Source organism: Podarcis gaigeae, assembly GCF_964106915.1.
Source record: "Podarcis gaigeae genome assembly, chromosome: 4".
Lineage (NCBI taxonomy): Eukaryota > Metazoa > Chordata > Lepidosauria > Squamata > Lacertidae > Podarcis > Podarcis gaigeae.
Window position 1 is genome coordinate 83,179,505 of NC_139677.1, and position 9,014 is coordinate 83,188,518.

The 9,014-nt window shown below is 37.8% G+C and overlaps 1 protein-coding gene across 8 annotated transcripts in view; it reads right to left on the bottom strand.

Moving 5' to 3' along the window:
- The window catches only part of TNFRSF19 (TNF receptor superfamily member 19), a 52,548-nt gene extending 45,632 nt beyond the window's left edge, over nucleotides 1–6,916 (bottom strand). The window contains exons 1-3 of one of the 8 annotated variants that reach the window (XM_083737063.1): nucleotides 6,744–6,899; nucleotides 6,399–6,487; nucleotides 768–872 (exon numbers count right to left, since the gene is read on the bottom strand). The gene's annotated coding sequence lies outside the window, so the exon portion shown is untranslated. Of the gene's footprint in view, nucleotides 1–767; nucleotides 873–6,398; nucleotides 6,722–6,743 lie in introns of those variants that run through there. The other 7 variants (XM_083737059.1, XM_083737065.1, XM_083737066.1 and 4 more) reach the window with 7 other exon arrangements.
- Nucleotides 6,917–9,014: the final 2,098 nt, after the last annotated feature.

The following is a 9,014-nucleotide window of genomic DNA, read 5'->3' on the forward strand; positions in this document are numbered from 1 at the left end:
TAAAACCACAAAATACATCAAAATAAAAACAACAACCCTAATAACCCCCCAGTACCCAAAACCATATTTTAAAAGGGCATAGGATCACCACAACATTTAAAGTAAGACAATTAACAAAGCCACTGGTTGGAAAGACCATGATCTCAAAAATGTCTTCAGGAATATTTATTGGCAACCAAATTGGCTGGATGCTTTTCTGATACAGTTAAGCTGCATCATAATTGTTTACTGGTTCTTCCTGTGGTGCTTGGGATAACCTAACTACCAAAAATGCAGGTGTAACTAGGATTCACCATATAGGAGACAATGGAAAGGAACAAAATGAAAGTCCACATTGCACCCGCTCTACAAACTCTGAATAGTTAGGATGCAAGTGAATTTACACAGGTGATACTGGCATATCTGCCTGGTTGACTTTGCTGTATAAGACTTGCATAGGATTGTGCTGTAATATATTTAAACTGAAAATGCACCTGGGACCACCAGTACGACTGCTGTGCTTTGAACAAGAGTATTGCTCGCTGCTGCATGTATCATTAAAGCTAGTGAACTAACCACAGTGCACAAATAGAGGGCCATCTACAAAGTTTTTGTGCTAGTGCAAATTTGCATTTGGATTTCTAGGACAGAAAAGCCATCACTGACTCTCTTTGGTAATATTAGGTCTTTCATTGTGGAGTAGCAAAGAGAACTTGACTCCGATTGCCGTGTTGTTTTCTATCAATCTTTGGGATTAAAGTGTCAGTCACTTGCTACTACTGAAATACCTTGCATATGCCCAACTCTTCATGTGATGCAGTGGTTTTCAGATATTCTGCCTTCAGGAAATCCTTTTCATTTCAACTTGTTTCTTAGGGAAGGCTTTGTGCTTGCTATGTGACCCCTGCAGAAGACAATGTATCCTTGAACACGACTCTTGCCTTCACCCTCCCAATTCCTATTGGACATTCCATTTACCCTATGTGAATGAAGAATGTACCCTAGATTGAACATACATATTATTCCATAGGCTTCATTTCAAAGGTCGCTCAGGGTTCTCTGAGTGTTTTGCATATTCAGATCCATTTAAGGCACCCACTCTTACTTCAGACCAGACCTTCTGATGTGATTACTTCAAGGCTTCTCTGTCAATTTCTGTACTCTGAAGACATGAGCTACATGTTACATTTGGCATTTGCACAGGTGAGGCCTGAATCAACTATAATTGCACCGAATATGGGTTTCATCTCCCACATTAACAGTTTGGTCCTCTGCAGATTTTCCATTGCACTACTCTAAGAGACAAGGTGCGCTAGAAATGTACCTTTTTAGAGGGAAATAACATGAAGAACTATCAGAAGCAGTGACAACCATTGCTTGCCTAATCCCTGCAGCCATCCTATGGAAGCAGCAGCTGTTTCTACCAGGAAACATTGGATGTTCCCTTCTGTTGGTGTGGTGCGTTCTTGGCTACATGAGTAAGGGCTAGTCACCCATGAGCTCAGGAAATAGGGAATGATTCCTTGAGATTCTAAAAAGTATATTGATAGACCAGTGGATTTGATAGTCCTGTATGAGTTGTAGAAAGCAAACCAGTTCTTTGTTATATCTGGTGAAGAGTTCAGTGTAACAGCAAAGCTTACTCGCCTGTTATTGTTCCACTTTACTGCCTAATTTTAATCACTTGTGGAAAAGCAAGAATGATCTATTTGAGATGTTAACTGAACTGACCCTTATGAGAAAGCAGAAGTATATGGAATATTATCTGTGTAGCTCAATGACAGAGACAGCTCTAAACGTTAGAGTTTAAAGACAGATCTGTACTTGTTATGACAGCTGTTGGAAACTGATGTCAATATTATATTACAGAGTGTTTTAGTAATCTTTACTTCTACTAGTCCTAAAATATGTTTATGGTGTTATTTGAGACAGTTTGATTGTAGGAAGGAATCAATAATTGCTCCCATCTGTTGAGTAAATAAATAGTATATGTACATGTGGCTTTTGAAGTCAGTTTTGTTGAAAACATTGTGCAAAGGATTAAAGAATGTTTGTGTAGTGCTTTGGAAGTCTAAAGTATTATAAGTGCCAGGTATTATTATTAAATCCTGTATGAATCAGGCCCATGAAAGACTAAACCACCAGCGGGTTTTTTAAAGTGGCAGAAGGCTGCACTGTGTTTTTTTATGTTATGCATTTGCTTTTTACATTGCTTCTGGTTATTCTGCCTACATATCTAGTTATTTATACCTTTCACATTTGTATCCTGCACCTTGTGGAGTTCTAAGTATACAGTGACTTTATTTAAACCATTTGTAGTCCGCCTTTCATTATCAAATGCTCAAGGCAGCTGACAACCAAATCAAACCACAATTAAAAATATCAGTTAGAAGCAACACAAAAACCCCTCCAATAATACCAACAGCAATGGTAAAAAATATTCCATAGCAGTAGGTTAAAACCAATACAATAAAGCCACCATATAAAAACCAAATTCTTCGTTAAACTGAAGTTTTGTGGTTGTTCATGTTGTTAGTTTCCATAAGGCCAGTGGCAGGTGAGGATAGGGTAAGACATATTTTCCACAGGAGGGAATTCCAGATTTCAGGGGCAGCCATAAAAAAGGTCCTCTTCCTCTCCCAACCAAGCATTTTAGGGGATGCTGGGACCACAGGAGGGCTTTGAATATGATCTCAACAGACTGGCAGAATTTATACCATTTTGTTTTCTTCTTACAACTCGTGATTTCACAGCTAGTTACCCATCCAAGCACTGAACAGATCCAGGCCTGCTTAGCTTCAGCAAGATGGTGGGCTCATGTTCTTTTAGATCTGGAGCAACTTTTGTCTCCAGACCCAGTTCAAAGTGCTTGACATAAGGCATTTCCTGGCTTGGGATCAGGGTACCCGAAGGACTACCTGTCCAGCATATTGGCATAACTGAACCTTAAGATATTGTTTTGGGGTTTTTTGGGATGCACTGTAGGGTGAAGTGTGACAGAGGCCTTCTATGGCCTTCTCAGAAGTGACAACATCCCCCGTTATCAGCTTTCCTAGCTTGCTATCAAGTTGGGTGTAGGCTTATTTTCCCAGGCTTTAAATCTGTTCTTAATTTTGATTTATTTTAACTGGTTTATGTTTTTTAGGTTGTTCTTATATGTTGACACCAACCGGAGTTTTCCCCTAATAATTAATTGTCACACAGGAGGTGTTTTTTTTAAAAAAAACAAACAAACGCAAGATTGTGGCTGGTGATGGAAGAATAATTCTAGAGTGGAACTCTGTTTAGCTACCAATACAAATGTTTTTGGTGGCTGTGGTGAGATTATTACTTGGTGTGTGAAAGTTATAGGTATCAATTCAATGGCAAGTTCACTTATGCCTATTGAAATCAATAGAAAGGAGTGCCTAACTTTGTATTAGATTTTGTCTGGTATGTTTCCAGAGTGACTGTGTTTCTAGAATGTGAAATATTGGAATGGATATTAATTGCAGCAAAGACAGGGCATGCTTATTTCACACCTGGCTTCTTAGATTGTCCACCTGTTTAATATATCTTCAGAAATTCAAGTGTAATTTATTATAAAATGAGGGCATCCCACTGACATGACCTAATGACAATTTACTACATTTTCATTTTAAAAATTCCATGCCAGCTGTATTTCAAGAGAGGAAAATATGGCATATAAAATTGTTTACCATTAATGGTCACTATATTAACATGTGGTTGCACTAACCTAATTATCAATATTGCTGATGTGCCAAGAGTTAAAGAATTTGATAATCCACCACTATCTTCTAAAGATACCGAATAAATTAAAACTGATGACAGGAATTTTGGCTATTTTAAATAGTCCTTTTAAAGTGAAAAGTTGTTGAAGGAAAAAAAGACGGAGCAAGAGACCTCTATAAGATAAAATTAGAAGTCTTTGAAATATTTATATAATAACCTACAGACCCAAAAGAAGAAGTTGTGAGAAAAAGTTGCTAGACATATACTCTTAGACAAATATTATAACAGTCAATTAGGGCAGATTATTGATTACTGATGTAAAATTAAACCCTAGAAAAGCTTGATACTGTATGTATTGCCCTGATAATAGCCAAAAGCAGCCTTGTGGAAAAATAGATTTCATGAATGAATTGTGGGTGGGTGGGTGGATTGAAAATGAGTTGGTAATAACAAGTGACTCCAATAGGTTAGTAAATAAGAAAAAAGATCCCAGAGGCACTGAATTTATCACAGCACATCTTCTGTAATTGATTATACTGTTGCTTTAATAAATAATTTAGTAAAATTAAGAGAGCAATATTTATGTTGATCACAATGTGCCTGTAATAATAAAATTAGTGTAGGTAGGAAGAAAAAAATTTTTTTTTTTTTTGGAATTTTCAGAGATTGAATACTGATCTGTTATAAAATAAGGATATAAAAGAAATTGAAATGGGGAAATAAACTTGTTCTAAAAAGAAAATAAGTTGGGTAACTGTACAGAATCTGTTTAAAGTCTCATGAGAGTCATGTTTTTAAGTTGTAGCTCTAAAAGCAGGAAGAAAAGACATTTAAAATATTGACAGACATTACATTAGGGTTCTTAAACAACTATCTGGAGACCTAAATTGATCCCAGTTTACTGTATGGGATGAGTTCTTTAAAATTCTCATCTATCTGGTTTTCATGCATGCAGAGCACCAGCAATTGAGGACCATATTTTCAGAAAGTCTTCTATTTAAGTTAATAAAACAACTAATATTCTTCAAAGTATATAAATGTTTAGCCAGAGGTCATGGTATAGATTATCAGTCCTAAAAAATATGGTCATGATCTCATGTTGAGAGGCTGGGTTTTCAAACATAACATCCAAAACCCTTTAACAGATGTTCAAGACTAAAATATGTTAAGAGCAGTTAATCCTCAGTTAGCATGTTTTAGGTATTAGCTGCTTTTCTTTTTAAGCAGGAGTTAGTGATCTGCTTTATATTTCATTTCTTTTACTCCCATGTTGAAAAATACTGGGATTTGTTAATTCTCTTTATTTAAAAAAACCCACACCCTGAAATTGTTTGAAGTATGCAGTGTCTGATTAAGATACGGAGATATGAATAAGCATATAATATAGCCTACATTGTTTTTCCTGTTTAAACTTCAAAAAAGGATAGAGTGGATTTTAAAAAGTGATCATCAAATGAAAGGTAGTAGATAAAATAAATAAAGTGTGTGTTAGTCTTATTTACAAATTAAAGTAACATTTATTATATTCTTTTTATGATCAGCAGGCCCTTGGTCTGTAATCCTAAACATAGGGAGTAAGGCCTTTTGGATGCAGTGGGATTTACTGAGTAATGCTTAGGATTGTGCTGTTACTATTAAAACGTAAAGCGTTTAATGAATATATAAACATGGCCATAAATTGCCATGATAATTATGCATTGCATCCCAGAGATATGCATGGGTTGTTTCTTGAATGGATAGGATTGCAACTGTGCACATTGATTTTGTGCCAATGCAAGGGTTAGCCCATTGAGTGCTTCCAGCATCTCCATCTATACATGGAGCTGTCCTGACAATGTAGTCAGTTGGAGAACCTGACCTGGAGAACACACAGACACATGGATTGAAGCCAGAGTCTTCAATGCTACAACAAGATACAACATATAATAACTTCTCAGAAGTGCATCATTGAGTTCAACAGGACTTACTCCCAGGTAAATGCGTAAGCATGCTTATTAGAGAATAAGCTACACTGAATTCTGTGGGACTTCATTCAGAGTAAACATGCAAAGTTAGAGTAGTTGTGCTCTTTATTTAACACATACAGTTTATAGTTCAGGGTTTTCACTTCATGGACAACTCCATTTTTTAAACACATTTGCTTAGAGGTGAGCCCCCCGATTTCAATGGAACCCTAAGAGTATATAGCATGAGGGTAACTAGGCATGGAGTTACAAGTACAGATCATGATCCTCAAATAATTTCAATACACATTCCATTTATTTTCTGAAATGGTGAGAATGCATACGTGTAAAGATCTCAGCTGCTTATGTACTCACTAAGCGAACCTGAACAACTCTTAAGATTTACATATGTAACTTTTTTATGTATTCCAACTGTGTATTGAAAAACACAGTGTACCAAGAACACTAGTTACTATCAGTGCTTTCAATTTCTTTTCTGAACCATGTTTTGAGGTTTTGAGGTTTATTCTTATTAAAATATCGCACAATAAATTCCCCCAACAAGGCTGTTGTTAAAATATTTCCTACATTCAACCATATGCCTTTCTCAAACTGTAATTATCTGCATGGCTGTTTAATATCATTTATTCAACTTTCAAGCTAGCTTTTGTTCCATTAAAAAAAATCAAAACCGACAGCCTGTCAATACATTGTAAGATTAAAATGAAATAAAAAATACAGTACCTGATGTATGCCGTTGTTTATCCAATAGCCACCCTTTCTGCAACTGAATTTCACTCTGCCAGAGCTTCTGCATTAAATGCCTTCATCTCCTTAAAAAAAAAAAAAGTATGTCAGCACAAGCCCAGGCAAAATTCAAATCCAGGAAAATAAAATTAAGCACGCAGATCAAAGGGAGACGAGCAGTGCCTGTAATCTGATCAGTGATCTGTTGCCATACATCAAAGGCAGTGCTTGGGAGACTGGAGAGAAAGAACTTTCTTTATAGCAGGTAGTTGTGCTCCATTCTCTGCCTTTCTCTTGTCTCAAATACGGTTAATAAAAAGTCATCGCTCTAAGCCTACCTACCCTCCTTTTTTGTTGTGAGGAGGGGAAAAACATGATTCTTGGAGCTGAATGGCTGGATCTGTAGTCCTCTCTCTCTCTCTCTCTCTCTCTCTCTCTCTCTCTCTCTCTCTCTCTCTCTTCTTTTTGTTCCCAAGCTGTGCTCGTTGTGGATTGTGTGTTGGAAGCTTTCCCCAATGCCAGCGGGTTCCGCTTTATGCCTTTCATCTTGCTGAGCTGATCCCATGACATCATTCAGTGCTGTGGGACTGGTTGGAGAGCTATAATACAGCCTGTGGGGAAACACAGCTGAACTGCAACAAGAGTCTGTGCAGTTTTTAATTGAGTTAGCTGTCGTAAACAGTGCAAGAATGTCCTTCAAAAGTTTCTGTTATTTGGAATTTTCATATGAAGTCACGAAAGAGGCAGTGCATTTTACATGTCCTTGTGTAATAAAGTTATCAGATAATCTTCAAGTAAGGGTATCTTCCGGCATTGTGATTGACCAAAATCAAAATTTCCCACACGGGCTTAAATGATAAACTTGTAGGATGATTTGTAACAGCTGCCAATAAATTACCATTGAAACCACCAAAAGAAAGAACAGATTCCCACACTCAATTCCAGTACCAAAGAGGCTTTAGAGAAAAATGTCCTAATAAGTCTACAAATTTTTAAGCAACTTGAATTCAGTTGGACACCAGTGTGTTCTGAATGGGGGGAGGAAAAACATAGTCCAAGCCTGTGCACGTTTACTCAGAAGTTAGTTCCGCTGATTTAAATGGGACTTCCTGATAAGTAAATCTGCATACTCTCACAGGATTAATGTGAACTGGATGAACTATGACAGTAAGAGGGAGCCTTTGGAGACAATTGCATTGCTTTGCTCATCATGGCTACTGGTACCTTGTGCAACACTGTTGAGTACTTCTGTATCCCTTAATCTGTTCTTCTTTCTTCTGGTCTTGCTGGATGCTGATTTCTTTCCTCTGTTGTCTGGAGTAGAAATTGCACACCTCTTCCTTTGCATCAGGAGTGGTGCATTGATGGGAAAATACTAATATGCTTATGAGTAAGCACAGGGACAGGAAGCACAGGTCGTCACCAAAGTTACTCAAAGGTCCACCTTTTCAACCACCACCACCACACACCTGTACCCATTTTTCATTACTGGGGAAAATAAATTATGTGAGCAATGCACCTCTACTCACAAAGTAGACATGTGAGGGTCTAGATTAAGCTTGCACAACCTAATCCCCCCCCAGATGTGTTGGACTACAACTCCCATCAACCAAGCTAGTACAACTGGGCTAGCTGTGGTGAATGGGAGTCGTAGACCAAAACACCCAGAAGGAACCAAGTTGGAGAAGGCTGATCCTTGTAAACAAAGCATTGTCATTAGCAAGGCACAGGTCCTGGTACAAATCTATGGTCCTGTTGACTAGGTGATTTGCATGTGGGACCCTCTTCACTGAACTGCAGTCCGTGTCATCTTGTAAGTAGGAGAACAAAAGGCCAAGAGCTAGTCTTGGTCTGGAGCTGGAAGCTGGAAAGAGACAGAGGCTAAACTTTGCTCCCCCCCCCCAAAAAAAAACCAACAACAACAGTGGGGAGCAAGCAAGATCTGTTAGTTAGTTAGTTAGTTAGTTAGTTAGTTAATTAATTCGGTCAGTCCTTCCATCTTATGCTTACATTATATATGTGTGTAAATAAAGCCATATATCCTAAAGATGCCCCAGTCTCCAGTGACCTTTATTCCAAGGAAATCAAACCCTGAGTAAGTGCTGGCAACCCTGGAATCTCTCACAGCTCAGGGATTGGGGTGCATGCAACAATACTATATCTTGGAATTTCTCCCAGGAAGACATTTGTTTGCTAACACAAGGAACATTATTGATATTTTGGAACTTTTGCAAACAAATATCAATACAAGAGCAGTGTTAATATTTATCGATGCGGAGAAGGCCTTTGACAATATTTATTGGAAATTTATGAAGAAAAATTTGGAAGGGATGGGAGTGGGACGGGGATTTGAAAATGGGATAGATGCAATCTATTCAGAACAAAAGGCTAAATTAATAGCTAACAATGTGGTGACAGAAGAATTTAAGATTGAAAAAGGAACGCGACAAGGTTGCCCTATCTCCCCTCTGTTATTCATTTCGGTCCTGGAGGTGCTCCTGAACATGATTAGAGGGGACCGGTTGGTGGAAGGAATTCAGGTCGGAGCGAAACAGTACAAACTTAAGGGTTTCGCAGATGACCTAGTTTTGACTTTACAGGAGCCAGAATCTA